The sequence below is a fragment of the Canis aureus genome, chromosome X, assembly GCF_053574225.1.
Source record: "Canis aureus isolate CA01 chromosome X, VMU_Caureus_v.1.0, whole genome shotgun sequence".
Taxonomy (NCBI): domain Eukaryota; kingdom Metazoa; phylum Chordata; class Mammalia; order Carnivora; family Canidae; genus Canis; species Canis aureus.
The window spans coordinates 9,730,563-9,756,932 of NC_135649.1; the positions used below are offsets into that span (position 1 = coordinate 9,730,563).

General features: G+C 38.2%; 1 long non-coding RNA gene and 1 pseudogene across 4 annotated transcripts in view; one reads left to right on the forward strand and one right to left on the reverse strand.

The window, feature by feature from the left end:
• The window catches only part of LOC144308367 (uncharacterized), a 141,046-nt gene that overhangs the window by 56,242 nt on the left and 58,434 nt on the right, over window positions 1-26,370 (forward strand). The gene's annotated exons all lie outside the window — the stretch shown is intronic.
• On the reverse strand, window positions 23,978-24,370 carry LOC144308134 (small ribosomal subunit protein uS8 pseudogene; annotated as a pseudogene).

Consider the following 26,370-nt stretch of genomic DNA (forward strand, 5'->3'; position numbering starts at 1 on the left):
CAGACAATATGGTTCCTGTAAAGGACTTGTTAAAAATTCCCTATATTTCAGATGGACCTTTCCTTATGTGTACACGTGCACACGTGAATAGACAGGTCCCCACATATGCATATCACATAGCCAGAGATAGGAAGCTGTTAGCATACCATTATGGCGATACACTTAAGCATGTGACATACTAAAATGGTGGTGACAAAAGCAATTCATTATTTAACGGCAGGCTCTGTTCTAGGACCTTTATATATTAACTCTCATTTAACCTTATAACAAAATCTCATTTTTACAGATAAGGAAATTGAATCTTCGTAATTTACCCAAATACTGCCAGCTAGCAAATGGCTAATGAGGATTCAAAAACATATGTTCTTTTTATTATGGTAACCTATATGCCTATACCCTAGCATGTATTTTTTTGCAAGAAGAAGTAAGTACCATTTGGAAACAGATTTTATGATCCCATTCTGTGTGTCTGTTTTAGTGCCACAGCAGTTATTTTAAAAGACTCTCAATTTTTGTTTGGGAAGAACAATTTTACCACTTCAATATTTAGTCTGCACTTGCTAAAAATCACATCTTCAGACTAGTGAATTTTAAAGGGCCACCTTGCCCAACTCCTAAAGCAATTATAGCTCCGTAGCAGAGGATCTTGTGTTCAGTAGTACATTGGTTCTGGTTGCACAGGCTAGACTTGGTTGAGTCATCATATTAGAAAAATATGTAAAGAGCATTTTTGGCTCAAGACCAAGGAATTGATGTTTGGCTATTACTATACTGTGATTAGTTCATTCTACATCCTGCCCTGTCTACTTCATCAAGCAGTGCTAAGGACATCTACGAGGTTAAGTGCTTAAAGTTCTTTTTATTAAAAAAAATAGCAAACAAACTGAGGTCTACCTTCATTTTAATCTTCACATTACCAAAGATCACATATAATGATAATATGAGCAGAATGGATTAAATTAGGAGTGAACATTCATAAATGGTGATTGTAAATTCCTGAAGAACATGTGGGTTAAGCTGTAAGGTAACCAGTGTTGATAAATATTCTAAAATACTTGTTAGTGCCTAGAATGATATAGATCATTACATGTGATACAGACCATAAAGTTCACTTACTCCAACTCTCTCCTTTTCCAGATGTGGAAATTGTCCCAGGAACAAACTTTTAATTTCTGATATGTGTGCAATGTGTAGCAAACCCATAAAAGAGCAAACATCATTATGCTATCATTCCATAAGAGTCACTTCTTACATGACTGTGACAGTCCAGTCCCCAAATCTGGATTGTTGCTAGTTACATATAACTAGTCCAGATTTTTTGAAGGGGCTCTTTCATTTACAGTTTATAATGATAATAAAATAAAATGATTGACAATAAAGCAGTGTTCAGCTATTAGTTTATCATTCCCATTCAACAAGAAGTACTGAAACCCTGAAGAAGATATGGCTCCCTTCTTTCCTCTTGAAATTTTTCTCAGATTCTTCCTCCATGTACTGCTTAGTGTTCTTTTAGATCCCTGCTTTGGGGTCTCACTGGCTATCCTGGAATGATCTCTTTCTTGTAGCAGGATCTTAATTACTAATTGCAGAGGAGACTAGATCTCTTTGCATCTGGAATTGTTTAAAGTTCAGATTTTTAAATAACAACTCTTCCTCAATTGATTCTAAAGAAGGCTGTTTTCCTCTAAATTGGATCTGCAAGATGACTTCTCATTACCCAGGAAATGGCTTATTTCTCTATTTGTATGGGTCTGCAGATTTCTGCTTCTCTGAACCTCTCCTTCTACTGCTAGTGATTTCCCTGCTGAGACAGTTGATGCGCGGGTGGGGGGATGGTTATATTCCTTTCATTTTTGTGGGTAGCCTAACATCTAGATTGGTATCTGATTTACAAAAGTATCCTCCAGTGGAAAGAGGCATATATGCTATAGTATTTTATACAAATACAATTCCATGTCCTCTAGCTATAGCAGGCCTGAAATTTACTCGTAACCATTTCATTTCTAGTTTGCCTAATAAACATTAGGATTTTGGCCATTCATAACTATGAAGTTTATTTTTAGTATCAGCTGAATAAATTAAAGCATTTAGAAGGGAACTCCTTTGTCTTCTCACCACTTAGTCACCCAGACAACTTGTTCGTATACACATCGTCTCCACCTTTTAAGGACAATAGAAACAGCATCATTCCTATTAAAGGTCGTCTTTTCCACTACACTCTGTATCCCACCCCTTTTTGCATATTCAAGAATGGTAGACCCTCAGTGGACTCCTCTCTGTCCTGCCGTATCAGTTTCTCATTCTCTGCTGGATTGTTCTCAGCAGCAAATAAATATGCTCTCAAATCTCCCATTTTAAAATAAAACTCTTCATCTCTTGCTTCTAAATTCTGTCTTTCCATCACATCAAACTTTGCATGTTTATATTCACCTCCATATTCACCATGATCTCTTAGCTTCCACATGTTTAGGTTTGTGTCCCTTCCACTCCACTAAAAGTGCTCTGGTCCAGATCATCAGCAACTTCTAAGGTGCCATGTGCAGTGACTAATGCTCAGTTATTCCACAGACGTGGCCAAGCCCACTGTAAGACTCATCTCCTCTTGCCTTCTGTGACATCACATTCTCCTCACTGACCACTGTTTATTGGCCTCCTTTATGTGCTCTTCTTCCTCTTTCCAAGTTTTACAGTGTGCAGGGTCTTAGGCTTTATCCTTGACCCTTTTCTCCCCTTCACTGCACTCACTTTTCAGTCTTATGACTGCATTCTATGTATATTGCTATGATTTGCTGGTTCATATATTTAACTTAAATACTTCCTAAATTCCAGATTTATATTTTCAGCTGCCTACATGCCGTCTTCACTTGGAGAGCCTTCTTAAATTTACCATGGCCAAAAGAGAAGTTTGGATCTCTGCCCTTCCACTTTCACCCCACAACTCCTCCTCTCCTCCTCTTACCCATCTCAGTGATGAGCGCCACCACTCATGCACTTGTTCAAACCAAAGTATTAGGTGTCATCCTTCATTCCTCTCTTTCCCTTATTCCTTATACCCAAGCCATAGCAAGTCTTATAGGTTCTCGGTTTCTCTCTCTCTCTCTCTCTCTCTCTCTCTCTCTGTGTGTGTGTGTATACAATCATTCAAACTTGTCTCTTTCACTTCATTTCTACTGTTGTTACTTTAGTCCAAACCACCATCATTTATATCCTGAGCTTAACTAGTCCTCTTGTTTCTTTTCATAGCCAAAGTGATCTTAGAATATAAAGCAGATCAGGACATAACTCTTAGGATAAAAATCCAATCTCCTTATCATGGCCTGTAAAACCCCATATAATCTAGGTTTTGTCTGTCTCTCTTAAATATTCCCTATTACTTTCTTTGCTACACTGGCCTTCCTTCTTTTTGTTCACCATACCAAACTACTTTCTATCTCACATTTTTGTACTTCCTGTATTCTGTTTTGCAAAATATTTTTCTTAAGATATTAGTAGGGTTGCTCCTTCCCTCTTATCAAATTAGCCTCAGCACTTTGTGAGGTTGCATCTCCCTTACCTGTTACTCTGTATCATATTATGCTATTACTTCAACAACAATCCTCCTAGCATATATCGCTGAAGTTATCTCAGCTATTTGTATATTTTTGAAAATTCTCTTAGAACCAACTAAGCTCCATGAGAAGACCACATTACTAGATCCCTTGATCTCGAACAGTGTCTAGCTTAAAGTAGGTACACAGTAACTGTTAGATGATTTCATTTTACATGATTTTCAAGCTATTTGAATTTTTCATTTTTTAATGAAAAGGTATTACTGGATTCCAGATATTTAACAATTTGATGTAAATTTGATGCTACATATTGAAATATATTCCAAAATTTGATGTACATGTGTTCATTTTATCTTCTCAAAAGTACTATTTTTAGTGCTTTGCAGATGGTTTATATTTTTTGAACTAATTTCAAACTGATATAGAAATTGTTTATTTGATTGTTTTATATTTTGTTTGAAGAACACAGGTTGCTCTATGACTATGCACACACATGTGTGCACACACATGCTATTAAGAACTAGCTATATTTGTTAATTCAGATTTTTAAAAGTTCTGCCCTTTCATTATTGAAATCTTCAAATATATAGGAAAGTTGAAAATATTTTACAGTCAATATCTATATACCCACCACCTAGATTGTAACATTTTACTAGGCTTGATTTTTGTCATAAACCTATCATGTACCCATCCTTCTTTCCAGAGAGATAGTATTTTAAAAGACTATTTTAATTTATTTAAGATAGTAAATGTTTCCTAGGGTCTTTAATTTCAATGAGAAATGAAGCAGAGGTACCTGAGTGACTCATGTGATTGAGTGTCTGATTCTTGGGTTTGGCTCAGGCCATGACCTCAGGGTTGTGGGATTGAGCCCCACATTGGACCTCACACTCAATGCAGAATCTGCTTCAGATTCTCTCTCCCTCTGCTTCTCCCCCTGCTCACGCTCTCTTTCTTTCCAAAATAAATAAATAAAATCTTAAAAAAAATGAAGCAGGTTGCTATTTACTTTGTCTTCCAAATGATTAGAATGAACACTCTGGTATGTTAAACCACTGTATAGTTGACTCAAAATTTACAGAAGCCAACAATCTAAATTGTGCTTTGAAGCTGGTACTCATATATGGTGACAGATAATGTCATGATGAGTGAGGAAGGAACTGGGTTAAAATGAATTCTAACATGTAACAGAGGATGTTTAGTTTCAACTAGAAGCAATGGGAAAACTAAACATTTAAATTAATAAAAGCTGTTAGGAAAATAACCACAGTTAACTTCATTTGTTTCTTGGTGGACTCTAATGCCCATTGTCTCTTTCCTTTATTTAGTCTATTTCACTGCTCATTTACACTTGTGTTAGTGGTTAGCAAGGAGGCAGGGGAATAAATGAGAGTATCCAAATTGATTCAAGCCATGTGATGAGGCTATGAAAAATTTCAATGCTAATGAAGAAATTCATAGGATCATAGGATACTGATTAATAGACTCATATATGGAATGTTGGAACCAAAAGGTTCCTTACAGATCACTTAGTACAATATCATTTTACTGATGGGAAAACTGAAACCTTGTGAAGATAAAGCAGCTTTTTTAAGGTCACATTTTCCTGAGTCATGCATAAGTGAAACATGAAGCCAATATGTCTAGAAGCTGCCTTCATTCTCTGAAGAAGGCCATAAAGATTTCATTATCCTGGCCTATGTGATCACTTGGGTTCTTCTAGTTCTTTTTTTAAAGATTTTATTTATTTATTCATGAGAGACACACAGAGAGAGGCAGAGAGATATAGGCAGAGGAAGAAGCAGGCTCCCTGTGGAGAACCTGATGTGGGACTTGATTCCAGGACCCCAGGATTATGACCTGAGCAAAGGCAGATGCTCAACCACTGAGCCACCCAGGTACCCCTGGTTCTTTTAGTTTTGACATTTTGTTCATTGTCTGATTGGACTTCAATTGCAACCTGTCTGTTCTATATTTTTTAAATTGCATTTATAGTATTTTAGATGACATGAGTACTTAGGGTTCAATTAGTAATAGACTTTACTAATTTAATAGACGTTGAGTGTCTATTTAGTTTGACTAAATATTAGTTTGAATATTCTTTTGGTTTGAAGCTTTTTTCGATGTTCCTGTGTTATCAAGGCTTGACCAAAGAAAAAAGCTTCAAGTACCATCAGAGGCAGATCCAGGTTTTATGGGACTGAAGTTAATGCAATTCGGGCATCAAAATACAAAATGAAGGGTGAGAAAGAATATTTTATAGGGCCAATATAAGCGAGAGGCCCTGAAGCTTAAGCTTCATTAGCTTTACTGTAACCCACCTGTGAATGCCAGAACTAATATATTAGCTGGGTGAATCAATGTTTTTCATTGCACAGGGAAGGGAAGAGATTAAAGGAAGCTAATATTGTCTAAGTACCTACTGTGTGCCTGGCATTATGCTAGGCACTTTACACATAGTGTCTTATTTAACCCTCACACAACTATGAGACTGATAATATATATGGGCTGTGTTATATAAGTTGGGCATGTCTAGTAAACGGCAAAAATAGGGTTTGAACCTAGATAGTCATGAATCCAAAACCCGTATACCATACCCTTATATGAGAACAGCTATTATCACAAAGTTCTGTTAATCACTTTAAAAAATAGAAATATGATCAAATATAGATATTGACAAGGGCTTACAAATTCATAAATGATAAGTACTCAAATAATGATAATTCAAGACAAAACATTTTATTTGCCATGACAAAGGTTTTAAGATAGAACCATTACTATCTTTTTTGCCAATGGTGTGAAGATTCTAAGAAATATAAACACGAAACAGCTTTTTTTTTTCCAAGTGCTGCTTTTATCCATGCTCTCTCAGTCCCCTAATTCTGTCCCTTAGCATCTTTAATAGATTCTATTAATTAGCAGCCATTTATATTTCAAATTTTGTTCAATTTAGTGTTTATTTATTTATTTTTAAAGATTTTATTTATTCATAGAGATGCAGAGAGAGAGAGAAAGAGGCAGAGACACAGGCAGAAGGAGAAGCAGGCTCCATGCAGAGAGCCCGACGTGGGACTCGATCCAGGGTCTCCAGATCACGCCCTGAGCTGCAGGCGGCGCTAAACCGCCGCGCCACCAGGGCTGCCCCAATTTAGTGTTTAAAGTCCAAAAGCTGTTCCCACCTTCTGCGGCAAGTGCAGACAGAAGTCATGACCCTGGCTAGGTGGTAGGGAGTGGTGTGGGAGCTCAGTGTCAACTGGTTCTGAGATGCATTTAACTCATTCCTTTTCCCAAACCAATTCTTTTGGTGTTGGGGAAAGGGATGGGGGGATAGTGGACACAGAGCTCTTCTTACGTAATTTATTGTTCACTTTCTGTGGCTGGGGATCCTAGTTTGTCCAGTTTGGTAGCTTCTGCTGCTGTGTGGTCTTCTCATATGTGAAGTGTGTGGCTTTCTTGAGGTACTGTTCAACTTCATCCTGGCCCCTTCTATCATTGAAGGTTTCCTCAGCTTTGGGTTTTAGTCACTAACATTCTGTTAAAGGATTATTTGGACTAGTAGAAAGAATTCATATCCACTTTTTGATAAGGGAAACCTAACTAGCGTGTCCGATAAGTGGAATAGATCTAGGATTTCTAGGATTTGGAGAAACAATGATAGATCTAGTGTGATTAAATAACTGAAAAATGAATGAAGTATCATTATTTATGCATCTGTACATATGGATGCCATAGTGTAATGGGTCAGAGTTTGGGTTCTAGGGTTCGAAAGACTTAGATGCATGTGTCAACCTGGGAATATTAGCGCTGAGTTTACATTTAGAATAAATTTTGGCAGATTTTTTTAAGGCCCGTTTCCTCATAAGCATTTCAGTTAGCAACAGAGGCCATAGAATGTGCTATAGACTCCATGTGTTCTCCCAGAATTCATATGCTGAACCCTAATCCCCAATATGATGATATTTGAAGGTGGAGCCTTTGAGAAAGGATTAGGTTCATGAGGATTGGACCCTCATGAATGAGATTAGTGCCTTTATAAAAGAGGCCCTAGATAGCTCCCTTGCCCCTTCTGGTATTTGAGGACACAGCAAGAACTCTCATCAGATACTGAATCTGTTGGCACTGTGATCTTGACTTTTCAGCCTTCAGATCTGTGAGAAATAAATTTGTACTGTTTATAAACTTCCCAATCTCTGGTTTTCTGTGATAGCAGCCGAAATAGACTAATACAGAATGTAATCACTAATATGTTAACATATAACATCAGTGGTTCTCAACCATGGCAGCACATTAAAGTCATTTAGGAAGTTAAAAAAATTCTCATGGGGCTCCTGGGTAGCTGAGTAGGTTAAGCATCCAGTTCTTGATTTTGGCTCAGGTCATGATTTCAGGCTCCATGCTCAGTGTGCTGAAGATTCTCTCTCTCCCTCTCCCTGTGCCCTTCTCCTCTCATGTGTACACATGCTCTCTCTTTTAAAAAACATGCTCATGCCAGGGGCTCACTCCAAAACAATGAAGTCAGAATATCTAGAGATTTGACCTATGCTTTGTTTCCAGTGTGCAGCCAAATTTATAAGCCCATTAGATTAGATGAACCCATTTGTAATATTGTGTTCTTTGCGACAGAGAGAGTCTCTATGATAAGGTTACCATGTTGCACAGCTCTGAGGACCATAATTCACAGCTTGGTCTATGTGATGGCACCTACTGGAGTTGTGCAATGCACAGCCTGTGTGACAATAAGTGATAATCCTGATGATAACTCTCTAGAAAATCACAAAGAAGTAAAACATCAGAATACTGATGTTTTATCAGAAACACCCATTCAAGACCAGTGGTTTTCTTTATTATGGGTATCTTCTATAAAAATTTGCCTATGAAAGGAGTGCCTGGTGGTCCAGTAGGTTGAACATCCAACTCTTGGTTTTTGGCTCAGGTCATGATCCCAGAGTTCTGGGATCGAGCCCTGCATCGAGCTTGCACTCAATAGACAAGATAGACAGTAGATAGTCTACTTGAGGATTCTCTCTCTCCCTCTCAGTCTGCCCCTCCCTCCACTCTCTCTCTCTCATGCTCTGTCTCAAATAAATAAGTAAATCTTAAAAAAAAAAGAATTTGCTTCTGGGTGCCATAGCATGGTAGTTAAAATGTTTGGTTCTGGAGAATTAAATAATACAAGGAAATGTATTTGAGCTAGGGAATGAGCTCAATCTGTTGGTTGACAGTTCACCAAGTTTAAGATTGGATTGATGAAAAATATACCTTAGCATTTTCTGCTAATATTCCTCTACTCCAGGGTCAGTAAACATTTTGTTTTCCTTTTTTGGGTAGTGTAAAGTAGTGGTTTTATTTTATATTCTCTTTTAATTAAGTTAAACTAATTAACATATGGCATAATTAGTTTTAGAGGTAGAGTTCAGTGATTCTTCAGTTGCATATAAAGTAAACATTTACATTTTCTGTAAAGGCTTGGTAGTCCGCAAAAGTTGTTAGTCATCTATTCTTTATTTTTGATAACCTTTAAAATACTGAAATCCACTCATAGATACAGACTACAAAAATAGGATGTGTGGGCTGTAGTTTGCTGAACTCTGCAAGAATAAGGAGAAACTCTTAGAAACATTAATGCAGAAAGAATAAATTACCTAGAAAGGAAAAAATAATCAGATTGGAATTGGATTTCTCATTTGCAATACCCAAACTAGAAAGCTCTTAAAATCCATCTACAGACTACTGATCAGAAAGTACCACAGCAAGTAACATCCTTAGATTAAAGCAAAAGGACCTTTTGCCACAAACCTTGATCTTTAAAGGGAACATGATGACCTTCCTCTGGGTATGACTCACCTCATAGGCCAATGAGTACAGTGAGTAAAGGGGTCATGCCCACCTGGAGCCAGTATTCTAGGAGTCAGCAACTGGCCTTCTCTGTGCCACCACTTCCTGGTACAGAACTGGAATCAAGGGATTTCTTGGGAACTTATCCTTTCAGGCCATTATAAAGGTATGCTTATCAGGGTAGGAGAGTAAAACATGTATAATGGTGTATTAGCTTGGTTTATAGCTTTTAAATATTTAATTATATGGTACATGGACTTTTGTTTCTGTTCTTGCTCTGAGCCCCATAAGTGTTAGAAGAAGGCTTGACCATAACCCAAGAATCATACTCAGTGATATGTCAAAGATATTACTAACACAAAGATATGTGGAAATATGTGAGAATTTAGAGATTATATCATCCATGAACCTCATATGAGTAAAACACTTGAAAAAATTAGTAATAACCAAACACTAAAGGAACCAAGATAGAAACCTCAAGATAGAAAAGAAGAAGAGTAAAAACCATGGTGAGCAAGGTTTTAGAAAAACAAAGGGAATAAGTTAGAAAAGTTGGATTATGTGCCTTATAGGGCAGAATAAGGGCTCTAGAAATAGGATATAATGCAAGGAAAATTTGAATAACTGTTGAACTATTTTTTCCAAATTTTTCTTTAAATTCAAGTTGGTTAATGTATAGTGTAGTATTGGTTTCTGATGGAGAATTTAGTGATTCATCACTTACGTGTAACACTCATTGCTCATCACAAGTGCACTCCTTAATGCCTGCCACCCATTTAACTGCTAAACTATTTTAACCTGGAAATGAGGAAAGACAAATGTCTTTTTGCAGTTGTAGTGGTGTTACTGCTGTAGCAATAGCTAGAAAAAAAGAAATTACAAATATTCTAAAGACCTCAGGTGTTGAAAAGGAAGAATTGGGGAGGATGTAGAGCATCTTGGCAGAGGATATAGTGCTGTTTGGTATGGGAAATATGGCAGTGGTTTCAACAACCATGAGTACATTCACATGATAAAATATGCAGTTATTTAAAAAGAACCAATTAGATTTATACCAGTTGACTTGGAGGGGATATCTATGAGTACGTGTCTGGAAAAAGGCCAATGCAGTAAGGTATATAAGAAATTATCTCACTGTTATAAAACAAGTAATCAAGGGGCTAAACCTCCCCTATATATGTTTGTTACATGTGTGGAGTTATATGAGCCCTCAGAATATGGAGTGATACATACATATAAAATTGTTAACACAGGCCAACTGAGGTGTTTTGGATATTGGAAGGGAGGAAGAGAGGGAAACGTTAGAGTCAAGTAAAAAAAAGAAATGACAGGGATGCTCCCTTTCTCTTAAAATGGTATTCCATTCACAAGAAAGTATGGGAAATGCTAGATTGTACTCAGTTAAATAGGCCTCTTTATTGCAGGTCTTTGCAGAACCCCCCCCCCATATGTTAAATATACACTGTAGATTTTTAAGAGATGGATACATTATGTGATACATTCTTGTGACACACCCTAAAAAAGTATATTGCAGAACATTTTGGGAAATGACTGCTTTAGCCATTTTTAATGTGAATATATTGATATTGCCCTCTGGTAGATATATTATTATAACTTTCTGGTTCTATGTGTTTATTAAATACATAATTAAAGTACCATGGCATATTACTTACCATTATTTAGCACCCCCAGATTGTTTGGAAGTGATTATTTAGGCATTTCACTTTCTTCTCATGTGTATTCTATTGATTTGGTGAATGCTGGATATTGCCGTTTTTGATAACATTTCTGTCAAATATTCCTTATACATTCTTGGTGCTAGTAGGTTTTTGAGGTGTAGGTTTATCTTTTCCTTCCTTCATGCCACCACCTCCTTCAATTTTCAAGGGTCACCATGACTCTACATTAAACGGACTATACTTTTTCAGACACTGAATGATTCTTTTCCTTTTCTCAACTCGAGCTTGTACAAACTGACAGTTTAATCCAGATACTGTGTAATCCTTTGAATTCAAAGCTTGGACACTGTTGGAAGAAAGAAATACATGTTTTCTATCATCTCAGTCAAAAGACGGAATTGAAAAGGGAAATGTTGAACTATAAGTATTTCCAGTCTTTTGCTGAATACTGTCAGGTTAGGAAAGGTGCACAAGTATTTTGATAACTGACTTAGATGTTTTCAAGGACTCAGAAGATAGGATTGAGAGATTGTACACTTAATAGGCATTGATTGACATAGTTTTACAAGCTAGCTAGTAGTGACAATTCTTGTGAGCAATGATTTCATTTTTACAGTATTTCAGACTCTGCAAAGCTGCAAGTAATGTGGAATCATAGAATCTCAAGAAATGAGAAACAGGACGAGCTAGAGTATGATGCAGTAACAAATTGCCCCAGATCTCATAGACTTAAAGCAGCAAATGCCTCACTCACACTACAAACCCTCTATGAGTTGGCTCAGGATTCTGCTCCTACATTGTCCTCCCTCTAGATCCCAGGCTGTTGAAACAGCCACCATGTGGAATGTTGCCAAATGCTGTAGCAAAGGGGAAAAGTGACAGTAATAAAGCTCTTGAAACTTCCATTTTGCCCAGCAGTGAAGTGTGTCACTTTTGCTCCACAGCACAGGCCAAAGCATATAACATGGCCATGCCTAACTTATTTTTTTTAAGATTTATTTATTTATTTGAGAGAGAGAGAGAAAAAGAGAGAGAGAGAACACAGGGAGGGGCAGAGAGAGAGAGAGAATCTTAAGCAGATTCTATGCTAAGCTCCGGCCTGACGTGGGGATCAGTCTCACTACCCTCAGATCAGCACCTGAGCCGAAACCAAGAGTCATAGGCTTAACCAGTTGCACTACTCAGGCGTCCCGGCTACATCTAACTTCTAATGGTTGGAGAAGTGCAATTATCCTATGCACAGATTGCTGTAATCTTTTGAAGAACTAAAACTCACCACATGGACCTTCGAAAGTCCATCTAATAAACCCAAACAAGATCTTATTCTTGCAATGGCTAGTTTATACACTCATACACATTCTCTGAAATCATATACTTAAAAAGTTGCATTATATCTGTATCATTACTCTCAGTATTAAAATTCTTTACCTATGACTAGGGCCTTAAATTTGAGTATCCAGCCTGACATATTATTGTAGTATTTGTTTGGATTTAACATTCTTCAGGTTCTTACTAGGATTTGTGTGTGTGTGTGTGTGTGATTTTCTGAATTAAATATGTATTAGAGAATATTTTAATACAAATGGTACTTAATGTAGAAGGGAATGAAGAAGACCTAGTTTTCAGATATCCTATCAATATTTATTTTTATTTTTATATGTATATTTTTATTGGAGTTCTGTTTGCCAACACATAGTCTAACACCCAGTGCTCATCCCATCAAGTGCCGCCCTCAGTGCCCGTCATCCAGTCACCCCATCCCCCACCCACTTCCCCTTCCACTACCCCTTCTTCATTTTCCAAAATTAGGAGTCTCTCACGTTTTGTCAAATGGTACTTAATGTAGAAGGGAATGAAGAAGACCTGGTTTTCAGATATCCTACGAATATTTTTTAATGATATTCCAGGAGCTCTGGTAATGACCAAATATTTGAGAGTGGGAAGGTTGAGTGAAATAAAGGGTAAGGAGAGATTAATTAGAACACATTTCTAGTCTTTATAAATCAGAATTTGTGTGTTTGAAAGATGATTTGATTCAAGATGAATTTAATTCTATTTTATTTTTATTGCATTAGCTTTAAGCTTTATTGCAGCATTAAATATTTACTTAATTTTATATTTGTAAATCACATTAGTAATATTAAAAAATAAACATTTAAAATAGTACCATGTTCAGAAATGGAAATGAGTGAACACTTTTTTAAAAAAATTAAAGAATAATTGACATTCAGTATCATATTAGTTTCAGATGTACAACATAGTGATTTGATATTTTGATACATTATGAAATGCTCACCACAATAAGCCTAGTTACCATCTGTTGCTATACAAAGTTATTACAATATTATTGACTATGCTGTACATTATATCCCCATGAATTGTTTATTACTGGAAAATTGTACCTCTTAATCCCCTTCACCTATTTCATCCATCTGCCAAACCTCCTTCCTGCTGGCAGTCATCAGTTTGTTATATAAGTGTACTTCTGTTTTGTTTTGTTTGTTCATTTTGTTTTTTAGAATCCACACATAAGTGCAATCATATGGTATTTTTCTTTGTCTTTCTGACTTATTTCACTTAGCATAATATCCTGTAGGTCTATCTGTGTTGTCACATATGGCAAGATCTCATTCTTTTTAATGGCTGAGTAGTATTCCAGTGTGTGTGTGTATGTGTGTGTACACACACCACATCTTCTTTATCCATTCATCTTTTTTTTTAAGATTTTATTTATTTATTTATAGAGACACAGAGAGAGAATGAGAGGCAGAGACACAGGCAGAGGGAGAAGTAGGCTCCATGCAGAGAGCCCTACATGGGACTCGATCCAGGGTCTCCAGGATCACCCCCAGGCTGCAGGCGGCGCCAAACCGCTGCGCCACCAGGGCTGCCCTATCCATTCATCTTTTGATGGACACTTAGGTTATTTCCATATCTTGGCTACTATAAATAATGCTGCAGTGAACATCTTTCATAAACCAGTTTTGTGTTATTAAGATAAGAAAGGTAGACTAGAAAATATATTGAGGGACATCTGGGTGGCTCAGTGGTTGAGCGTCTGCCTTTGGCTTAGGTTGTGATCCTGGGGTCCTGGAATCAAGTCCTACATCAGGCTCCCTGCAGGAAGCCTGTTTCTCCTTCTGCCTATGTCTCTGTCTCTCTCATGAATAAATAAAAATCTTAGAAAATATGTTGAGTACAGCCTTTTAAATTCTCATAATTTAAAGCCCAATTTTTCTCAAGATTTATTTTTGGAGATCTCAAACATTACTACTAGGAGGACTTAGGGAATAATTTTCCTTTGGGAGAGTCATATGGGCTAGATAAGGTTGTATAGAGCCAGAAATCTGTTTTCCAGTATTTTCAAGTTGTTTTTTTTCTTTAGAAAATATATGGTGATTTCTTTACTATAGTCACTATTAACAGTTAAAATGATTGCTTCCAGGCTCCTCAGTCACCTTGGATTGGAAAATGAAAATGACTTTATTTATATTTTTAAGATTTTATTTATTTGAGAGAGAAAGTAGAGAGAGAGACAGACAAGCAGACAATGTGCTGAGCACAGAGCTGGACATGGGGCTGGATCTCACAATCCTGAGATCATGACCTGAACGGAAATCAAGAGTCAGATGCTTCACTGACTGAGCCACCCAGGCACCCTGGGAGACGGAGAAGCTCAAGCAGGCTCCACCCCCAGCCCAGCACAGAATCCAATGAAGGCTTGAACTCACAACTCTGAGATCACGACCTGAGCTGAAATCAAGAGTTGGACAGTTAACCCACTGAGCTACCTGGGTGCCCCCAAAATGACTTTAATTAAACAAAAATATACATCTGCAGTATGGGAACATTTTTGAAACTAAAGAAAATCTGAGGGTATTTTTTTTAATAACAGTAATAGGAAAAAGCTACTACAGACCACTTGTAAATTTTTTTTTTACTTTGTAAATTTTTAAAAAAATATTTTATTTATTTATTCCTGAGATAGAAGAGAGAGAGGCAGAGACACAGGTAGAGGGAGAAGCAGGCTCCATGCAGGGAGCCCGACGTGGGACTTGATCCCGGGTCTCTAGGCTCAGGCCCTGGGCTGAAGGCGGCACTAAACTGCTGAGCCACCAGGGCTGCCCCACTTTGTAAATTTTTAATCCCCATTACAAAGAAGTTACCAAAGCTGCTAAAGGTAGAATAATGATGCTTAATGTGGGGTACATAGTTTTTAAGACCACATATGAACCTCTTCATTTCACCTCCCTGCTTCTAGATAGTAGATTGTATTGGGTTCATACTATTTGCTGCTTCTATACTCTAAAGCTCCTTGGCCTGCTGTGGTCCTAAGCTGATCTTGGTCCTGTATTTCCCTGAATGTCTTACTCAGCTTCTCTCATGCTCATTTTGAGAGATTTCTGATTTTTCCTTTTGCAGATATAAATCACCAAATTCTGTGCACACCTATTTTGCAACAGGATGGCTAACACTTAAATCATCTCAAAATAAGCTTATTTTATATAAAAATCATTCCAACAGAATGAGTATTTGTCTCCATTTTGAAAGTGAGAAAATAGTCTCAGATTTAATGACTTGTCCAAAGAGAGTTAATATTTTGTACCAAAGTCTTTTTACTCTCAAAACCCATGGCTTTCTACTGCAGTGAGATGGCTCCCTAAAGACAGTAAAACAATTTATATAGAGAAAATTAGTATTCCCAGAGCTATAACCACTTTATGAGAAATTTCCCATTAGTCCTCATAACACCTAACCTAGCAAGAATTCTAACCATTTAACAGCTAGAAAAAGTAAGACTCAGATGTGATACTATTATTGTCATGTTAGCAAGAGAAGTCATTGTAATAAGCAAAAGAAGCAGATAAACCACCTTTTAAAAGTATGCTCTTGGGGTGCCTGGGTGGCTAAGTTGATTGAGTGTCCAATTCTCGGTTTTGGCTCAGGTCATGCATAAGCTCAGGGTCCTGGGATCGAGCCCCGTGTTGGGCTCTGTGCTGAGTGTGAAGTATGCTTGGGATTCTCTCTCTCTCTCCCTCTGATCTTCTTTTCTCTCTCTGTCTTTCTCAAATAAATCTTAAAAAGATAAAAAGTATGCTCTTTCAACTCTTCAGTAATTGATTATTAATACTATGTTTTGGAACAAGTATTCACTAAAATTCATTAATTTTTGTGGTCTAAACCCCTAAACTGATAATCCTCTAAAAAGATTTTTATTTGTCTCTTTGGTATTACGAAGCACACTTCCTTTCTAATAGCCCAGAATTGCACTGAAGAGTGTAATTAATGGAATGAAGAAAATGCACTCAATAATTCGAAATTTATTGATACTATTTCATTTAAAATGGTGGCATTGAATATAACCTTGATTATCTTTTTTAAAAAATTTTAGTTGAGCAGTAAAAAACACAAGACGTACTTGTTATTCCACTTTTAAACATTTTGGTGAAATATAGCAGTTCAGATAATTGAAAACACAGCACTTCATTACAGTGAGATGAGTTTTGTGGTTTAACTCCTTTCCCTCTTATGCTATAGAGTTAATAGAACTGAATTGTTAAATGAGTATGCTTAAAGTGTTCACACTGACCCACCGTCCCACCTAAATAACACAGAAGGTTAGACCCCTGCTCATAGCTCTCATGCACTTCCTCTCATCTCAGTGAGTCACATCGGACTCATTGGCTGAAAACTGTGATCAGTTTACCCAATGCAGAGAGCCATTGGCACCTCTGATTCTAACTTCTGTAAGCAAGTATTGTTTCAGAGGCAGACCTACCAGAAAGTCACTGAGTATGGCTTACAATGTAAGGCAACTGTGGAAATGTCAGTTGATTATTTTGCATCCCTTATTTTCATTTATTTTTCTTCTTCCAGGATGTTAATGCTGTGTACTTTCTTGTAGCACTCAAGTATATTCTCTATGTGTGCCTACTTTGTCTTTATCAGGCAACATTGGCTTCATTGGGAATAAGTATGGGGATGGGATAGTTCTCCCAGGTGTCATGAAGCCATAACCTCAATGAGACTGAAATGTAAGGAAATAGTGGAAGATGTGGGTTATAAGCAAAGAATTCATAAGGCTACAATTAGTAGAAACTACTCACAGCAGTTTAAACAAATAGCGGTTAGCTTTTCTCATAAAACAAGAAGCCTGGAGACAGGCAGTTCTTGGCATTAGTTTAGTATTGCATCCATGCAAGTATAATTTGGTAGAAATAAGAAGTTGATAGCTTCTTTAATGAACCTACATCCCATTCCGAATTAAGCCTAAAATCATGAACATCTCATATTATGTTCAGTCTTTCCCACATAACCGGTCTCATCTTTTTTCAGTCATATACCATCTATTCCCATGTATGCACACCAACACTTGAGCCATATCAAACTACTAAATTTGCCACAATCTCCCCTGTTCTTTTTTTTTCTCCCCTGTTCTTTTATTCAAGTTCACTCTACTTGCAACACACTCTTCTCTCCTGATCCTTGATGAGACTTCTCTCAACTTCTTTTCAAGGAAAAGGCTTACTTGGCCTCATCACAGTCATTGTAACCTACGTTTGCCTCAATGCCAGCCTTTGTTATGGTGTATTATAATTGATCCCTTACATGTCTGTCTCTTCCATTAAACTGAACAAATTGAGAACACAGATTTTGCCTCCTTGTCTTTGTATTTCAAGTGTCTACCATTATGTGAACATATAGTAGGATCACAATAAATGTTGGATGAATGAATGATCACTTTATGAGCCTGATTTTGATATCTCCCTGCCAAGAAGGGAATGCACCTTGCTCATAATGCTTAGTGTCTTTTATATAGTGTAGCTTCATATATACTGTTCCTTACTCCTTCTCTATAAGCTGAAGTCAGGGTTTGGAAGTCACTTCTAAAGCTGTATCAACATCTGTGGCATCTAGGGGATATACTACTAGTCCATAAAGAAAAAATGTTTTTTCTTGGTTCCTAGAAGGTATGGGTTGTTTATTTTAAAAAGAAAAAAAGATTTTATTTATTTGAGACAGAGTGCATGAGCAGGGGGAGGGGCAGAGGGAGAGGGAGAGGGAAAGGATGAGAAGCAGACTCCCTGCTGAGTGCGAAGCCTGATGCAGGCCTCTATCCCAGGACCTGGAGATCATGATCCAAGCTGAAGTCAGATGGTTAACTGACTGAGCCACCCACATGCCCTGGTATGGGTTGTTTCTACCCTGATAGATAAAAGGAGAAAAATTCTACTTGCTAATAGCAAAATAAAGCACGATCTTGGGTATTTAAAGTGTAATGATTTTAGAAAGCTCTCGCTAAAAAGTTGACACATAATTTTTTAAAAATAGATGTGTGTCATGGATTGGATCCAGGAATAGAAGAAGAACTTTAAATGAAAAAGAAAAAAAAAAACTATCGAAATGTGAATTAAGTCTAGAGTCAGTGTTGGTGTCTTAGTTTTGACAAATTTTACATCATATTGTAAGATGATAACAATAGGGGAAACTGGATAAGGAATATGTGGGAACTCTGTATTATCTTTGCATTTTTCTGTGAATCTAAAAGTATTCCAATAAAAGAAACATTTAAAAAATAGGGAGGGGTTGCACAGCAATATAAATATATTTAATGCAACTGAACTGTACACTTAAAATGGTTAATATGGTAAATTTTACGTTATGTATATTTTGACACAATAAAAAATAGGGAAAGGACTAGGTATGCTAGGGGATGGGATAAAAAGGGAGAGGAGGTATCACTTTTTAAACATTCTTTTCATTTGTAGAGCATTCCAGGCACTGTACTAGAAATAAAAAGGTATTTCAGTCTCCACTGTTCCTGATGAGTCTACCAAGGTTGAGTGAGTTTAGGTAACATCATATCTGGGACCTGCTTTAATCTATACTTAAGAGAGAGACCCTGAGGTATATATTTTTTAATGAGTGATTCAGATGAGTCCAATGATCAGCCAAGTTTGAAAACCACCTCTCTAAGGCTTTTATATCCACTGCCTTTTTAAGAGACTATTTCTCTTATCTTGAAGATGAAAGCTGGCAGTGTAGGATCTTGTTTAATGTGGACCATGAGAACTAGAAAGACTCTTACAGCCCAAGGCCAAAGCCTTGAATGCTACAGTGAAGCTAGCAGAGCAGAGTAGAAGGAGAAATATCATAGAACTGGGTCAAATAGACTCCATGTTAAGGTCCAACTCAAGAAGGTAATTTCCCCTTGAAGATTCTTGGTTCTGTATTACAGACTGAACTCGGCTCCACAATATCAATTGGAATATTTGGCCACTTCTTGTCTTCTCTCTCCATAGATATTATTGACTGCAGAGACCTCTGGTTACCAGGGAATTTTCAGATAGAGTAAAAAGGCAATTAGAGGCTGGCAGGATGAATAGATTAAGGCAGTGTGCTCAAAAGTTCAGAAAATAGGCAAGCAAACACTTAAAGAAACAAACAACTGTGCTTCCTATTTCACTGAGGAAGTGGAAGCAATTAGAAGAGACCCGGTCAGACTTCCAGTACTGCATCTCCCCACCTACCTGTATCAGTCTCTCCTGCTGTGACTGGCCATGAACTGTGCTCCCGCCTAATGACCAATCCACCCACTTCTTGGATCAGACCCTGAACTCCCTTGCTTTCTAACATGACGATGTTACTCCCGGAATCCTACACACTCCCTCCCACAACATGCCTTTTCATACCAGATATTTCACTTCAGAAGACAACTATGCTGTTACTCCCCCCCCCAAAAAAAAGTCTAACTAAACAAAACAAAATCCCCCAAACTGGATATTAACTGTCTTGACCTCTTGATCACTCTTCTCCCTTAGCCATTTGCTACCACATTTCTCTGCCCTGCTTCACAGCAGTGCTCTTTTTTTTTTTACTGTTTTATTTATTTATTTTATTTATTTTTTATTGGAGTTCAATTTGCCAACATATGGCATAACACCCAGTGCTCATCCCATCAAGTGCCCCCCTCAGTGCCCGTCACCCAGTCACCCCCTCCCCCCACCCACCCCCCTTTCTACCACCCCTTGTTCGTTTCCCAGAGTTAGGTGTCTCTCATGTTCTGTCTCCCTTTCTGGTATTTCCCACTCATTTTTTCTCTCCTTTCCCCAGCAGTGCTCTTGAGGATAGTTGCCTATATAGCTTGTCTTAAATTCCTCTTCTTAAAATCCAGGCCTTTGCTTCTGCCTCTCCAGGAACAATGCTCTAGATGAAGGTCACCAAGGACCTCTGCATTGCTAAGTCCAATAGCCATTCCTCATTTCTCAGCTCACTGGACTTAGCAGCATTTGACATAGCTGATTCCTCCTTCGTCTCAGAAATATTTGCTTCACTCGGCTTCCAGGGCCATGTTTTCCTAATCCCTTACTGGTTGCTCCTTCTCATTCTCCTGATTCCTCCTCAAACTTCTGTCTTCTAAATTTTGGAAAGTGCCAGGCTGTTTTGGATCCTCTATTGTTATTTGTACTCATTTTGCTGCAGATCTCTTTCAATACCTTAATTTTAGATTTTATCTATTTGCTAGTGTCTCCCAAATTTATATTGCCAGCCTGGAGCTCTTACCTGAACTCCGTATTAATATATCCAGCTGCCTCCTTGACATCTTCACTTAGATATCTAATATGTCCAACTGAACTGCTGATCTCCCCCAAGCAAGCTCCTCCTGCAGTTTTCTCCATCTCAGTTAATCTCTAGTTTCTCAGGCCAAAAACCCTATAGTGACTTTTGAATATGCTCTTTTTTTCTCACACCCCACATACTATCTTTTATAAGTCTTCCTGACAAGTCTTACCCTCTCCAATCTAACATTCACATTGTTGCAGAGTAAAGTTTTAGAAAATGTTAATTTTAGCACATTATTTTGTGGTTTAAAATACTAGAAAATATAAATTTCAGCACAGTATTTTGTTGTTTAAAATTATGTCAGAAATCTTTAGCATTCCATTCAGTGATCTACATGACCTGCCCCCTTCCTACCTCTGATTTCACTTTTCCCCTACCCCAAAAATCTTGTGCTCCAGCCCTCCTGCCATGCTTGCAATTACCTTAAACCACCAGGTGTTTCAGGACATTATACATTTTTCATACTTTCCCTTCTTCCTGAAATATCCTCCTGCCTGCCCCCAGCACGATTATTTTCCAAGTACCCTGAATGTGTAATTGGAATACTTACCTGCTCATTGGCAGAACCTTCATATTTGTTCCTCACTCTGTGATGTAGGAACATCAGACCAAGGGCCTTATTTTACACTAAAGGAGGTACAGTAGTGAATACATAATCATGAGATCTACTAGTCCTGTCACATAACACTTGACTGACATGCTGCCAGCCTGAAAGTAAGGAAATAGAGCTGAGGTATCGGCTCAGAGGTGATCTTCTGCTGGGATAGGGCATCATCTTCAAGGATATAGAATGCACTCTAAATTAAGCACCAGTGTCTTGGTCTGTTCCACAGACTGGGTAGCTTATAAACAACAGAATTTTATTTCTCATAGCTCTGGATGTTAGAAAGTCCAAGGTCAAGGCACCAGCATGATCACATTCTGGTGAGAGCTCTGTCCTGGTTCATAGCCATTGCCTTCTAGATGTGTCACAATGGAATGGGTTTCAGATATCTCTGCAGTCTCTTTTACAAGAGCACTAATCCCATTCATGGAGGCTTCATGCTTATGAACTAAGCATCTCCCAAAGGCCTCACCTAATACCATCATCTTTGGGCATTAGAATTTCAACATATCAATTTTGGGGGAGCATAAACATTTGGATCACAGCAGCCAGTACCTTCTGCTATGTTCTCAGCAGTTAGAATGCATGAGTCCAGGAAACAAGGGGTGTAAGTAGGAGTGGCCTACTCATTATCATCACTCCTAGTGACCCACTTTCAGAGTTTATCTTTCCTGTTCCCAGAGCTCTGGATCTGGGAGTTGAGGAGTTTTGGTTCCCAGAGGGAAATGCTTCCACCAGGGCACATAGCAAGGCTCTCATCAAACATTAATGGTGAGCAAGCACAGAAAGGAGCCCCTAAATGGCAGGAATTACTGACCCTGATCATCAGGACACAATGGGGCTGAGAGGACATGTTTGGCACCTAGGTGATTCACTTCCATTTCTCTTGCTACTTACCTGCCAGTTTTGACAATAGATGAACAGTTGAAGTACCCATTGCCCAAGAAGAGCCTTATAACTGGGGTCTCAAGCTGATCAAGGATGATGGTCTGAGTCACCCCACGAGGTAATCCACCAACCTGGAGAGCTGATAGTTGAGGGCAAGGTTTATCTAGAATGGAGAGTGTAAGAGGGAAATGAATTAGAATTAGATGGAGACCAGCTTCAGCACAGGGCAGTGGCTCATTCTGGTAACTTTTCTCTTAGATGCTTCCCTTAGGAAAAGCCCACGAAATTCCTAAAGGTTCTGCCTTCAGAAGTAACATGAGGCACATGGATCGGAGTGAAACAAAGGGTGGGTAGTAATGGATACCGTGTTGTATTGCCCAATTCCCTTTCTCCCTGAAGCCTACAAAACTGAAATGCTCATCACCTCAGCTCTTGAGAGTATAAGTGGCTGGCAGTTCTCAGCTGAATTCCTCTCCAGGGGTTCAGGATTTATTTTTCTCTGAGTGGCTGAGGGGAGAGGGAGCCTGTATCCAATGAGTAGCTGATTCAGGGATGCATAGACTCAGACTTACCACAATTTGAAAAAAAACTTTTGAGGGCCATTCCATCCCCAGTGCTCCCCATGAGATGAGCTGAGGCTTTTGCTGTGACTGTATTATCATATACCAACTCCTTCCTCTTCCTAATCCTGCTTCATTTACTCCTCTCTAGGTGCAACTTCTGAGAGCATTCCCAACAAATTTGTTGCATGCTTATTTCCATCTCTAAATCTGCTTCCCAGGGACCCCAACACATGTTAGGTGCCTCTTCCATTCTTTCTTTCTATTTAGAACCCCACTGTACATAACATTTGCACAATTCTGTGTAGGTCTTCTCTCATTTAGACTCTATGCCCTTTACAGAGGAGGGAGCATCTGCTTCTTTGATGTGTCATCAGCACCTGGCGGAATGTTTATCAAATGAAAAATGTGCTCCCATGACACCACCAAATGGTTCTGCCCTGGGATGTTGAATTTCAGTCCAGAGAAGAAAAGCATTTAAGTGAATAGGATGTTTAATTGGAGTTAGTATGAATGGTAGCATCATTTGTGTACAGGATTTTTTCTGTTTACTCCAACTGAAGGATTTTTAAGCAAAATTGTTCTAGCTAATTCTAAATCAGTGTAAGTAAAGTAGAAGGCTTGGGTGCCATAAGATTATGAATAGTATTTTCCCAAATTTCTATGTTATCTCAGCAAATTTTCAATTTTCTTCTGAAGACTTTTACTTTGGCTAGTCAGCCACATAGATAAATTTGGGAAATTTGTGATGGGGAAATAGTAATTACAACTGTTGATTTCTTTTTTTTAAAAGATTTTATTTATTTATTCATGAGAGACACACAGAGAGAGGCAGACATAGGCAGAGGGAGAAGCGGGCTCCCAGCAGGGAGCCCAATGCAGGACTCAATCCCAGGACCCCAGAATCACAACCTGAGCCAAAGGCAGATGCTCAACCACTGACCCAGGTGCCCCATGACTGTTGATTTCCTAAGATTATTGAGAACATTTTAGGAAATTTAAAACATTTTATCTAATGAAATTTGCGGATGATTTAATTAAATCTTACGAATAAATTATTTAAGCTTCAATTTTTAAAAATTTGGTGAAGCTTAATATGTATCTAAAAAGGAGTAATCCTAAATTCATTGGTAAAAGCCATGACTTCTTTTTAGGGTAGGTAACATTATTCATCCATTCATCATTCATTTCTTTTTTTTTTCCATTGAGGCATTTTATTTGCATGCCTTTATCACATCCCTAGAAAAAGAATCCCAGGATTTTCCCTCCTGTGTCTTTAAATCTTGCTTCTTCATGGTCCACAATGCCAGATGAAGTTGTCAGTACAATGGAACCAAACTGGTGGGACAGGAGCAGATTATTCCACCCTTTTTCTAAATCTTTGAGTTGTACATCAAATCTGGGGCTGATGACTCCACACTCGTTTGACCTGCCTTTGAGGTTCACAACGATTTTCCCAGCTCTATGATCTTCAATGATTTCAAATTCACCAATGTAACCATTCGTCATCATCACAGTTAGAAACCGGATGATAGCTTTGGAGCATGGCCTAATAGGAAGTTGGCATTTGCCACTCTTTTCAGCATTGTTAATGCTCTTGAGAGCATCTGCCAGGACATTTGTGCACACCATGATGGTGGCCTTGAAAGATGGTGGAAAGAGCATTCATTTCATTTTTAAGCAGACTTTTGCACACTGCACTTCCTCTTTTCAAGTGTGTAATATACCAATTTACTCTTCAAATAGTAGTGAAAACCATTTCCTTAGATTTTCTGATATTTTATTTCTCTTTTATAGAGAATATTTGGACAGTTAATAACACTTTGGCATTTATCAATATATTCAGATTCTCAGTGCCACCATTAGTTCGTGATATTGTACTACCTGAGACACTGTTAATATAGTTCCTTTAATGACACAGAATTTCTTTGTGGGCAGATCTTTCACGTGGGCAGTTCTGTTTTGTTGACATCATATTTGATATTGTAGCAGTAACTCCATAACAAAAAATTCAGAATGATGCCATGAGAACAATGCCATAGATTGGTTGAATGTATCAATCACTGTTATACTGATTGGTTTGGTATTGTGTTAACATGGCATATTTCTAAGAATGTCAAGAAATGAAGAAAATTTAATAAATGTTTAGTTGCCATAGGAAACCAGCAGAGACACATTTTTATTTTTCATTTATTTGTTAATTTTTTAAAATTCATTCAAGAGAGGCACACACACAGAGAGAGGCAGGGACACAAGCAGAGAGAGAAGCAGGCTCCCCACAGAGAGCCCAATGTGGGACTCTATCCCAGGACTCCAGGATCACGCCCTAGGCCGAAGGTAGGAGCTCAGCTGCAGCTACCCAGGCGTCCTGAGACACATTTTGAAAATATGAAAGCCCAGCAATAGCTATTTCTGAAAGATCTGATAGTAGAGTCAGGCCTCCTAGATTCTAGACTGGGTCCTGCTATTAAGAATGTAAACTGAGACAAGTCCCTTTACTTTGCTGAGGCTTGATAATAATAATAAGTGTGACCATGTGGTGAATTCCTCCTGTCATATCATTTTATACCCCAAACAGCTGTTTGAGGGTAGGCATTATTATACCCATTTTACATATTAGGAATACTGAGGTTCAGACAGTTTAGGTGCTCTAGGTTGCTAAGAGCCAGAATTTAAACCCAGGTCTGACTCTGAGGTCTAAGCTTTATTATACCACAATATTTTGCCTTCTCCTTTTTCATCCAAAAGACAGAAACAGTAATACTTGTTCTGCCTCTTTTTAAAAAGATTTTATTTATTTATTCATGAGAGACACACAGAGAAAGAGTGAGAGGCAGAGACCCAAGAAGAAGGAGAAGCAGGCTCCAAGCAGGAAGCCCAACGTAGGACTCAATTCTGGGTCTCCAAGGATCACACCCTGGGCTGAAGGCAGCCCTAAACCGCTGAGCCACCTGGGCTGCCCTTGTTCTGCCTTTTTTAAACTATATATATGCCACACACACAGGGAGAAATTGTTGAATCACTATTGTACATTTGAAACTAATATAATATTGTGTGTCAACTATACTTACATTTAAGAAAGGGGGAAAAGTGTCCTGCATTTTATTTGGTCATAAATATCTTCACTAAGACTTTAATGGTTCTAGGGTAGGTCTGGCCTTTAGATGCCCTTTGAAGTTGATATTATCATGTCATTTCATGGACAAGAAAAATCAAGTTTGATGAGAATAAGTGACTTGCCCCCAAACACATACTAGATAGCATTGCCAGACTATGGACCCAGGTCTGTGTGATTTCAAAGCCTCATTTCTAATCACTAGTTTAAACTGCAGGACTTTCTGCCATTATTGAGTAGCGGTGGGCCCAAGGTGAAGGAATAAGCTTATCGTGTAATTGTTTGTCGAAGCATTTAGATGTAGAACTGAGGTTTACTTTTGCTCCCTTGACATTCTCATGTCTTTCACATACCCATTTTGCCTTGGGAAACAATATACCTCCCTTCTTTTGTGGAACGAAATCAGGTTTAAAGACTGATATTCGGGGGGCGGGGGCGATGCCTGGGTGGCTCAGTGGTTGAGCGTCTGCCTTTGGCTCAGGGCGTGATCCCGGAATCCCGGGATCAAGTCTTGCAT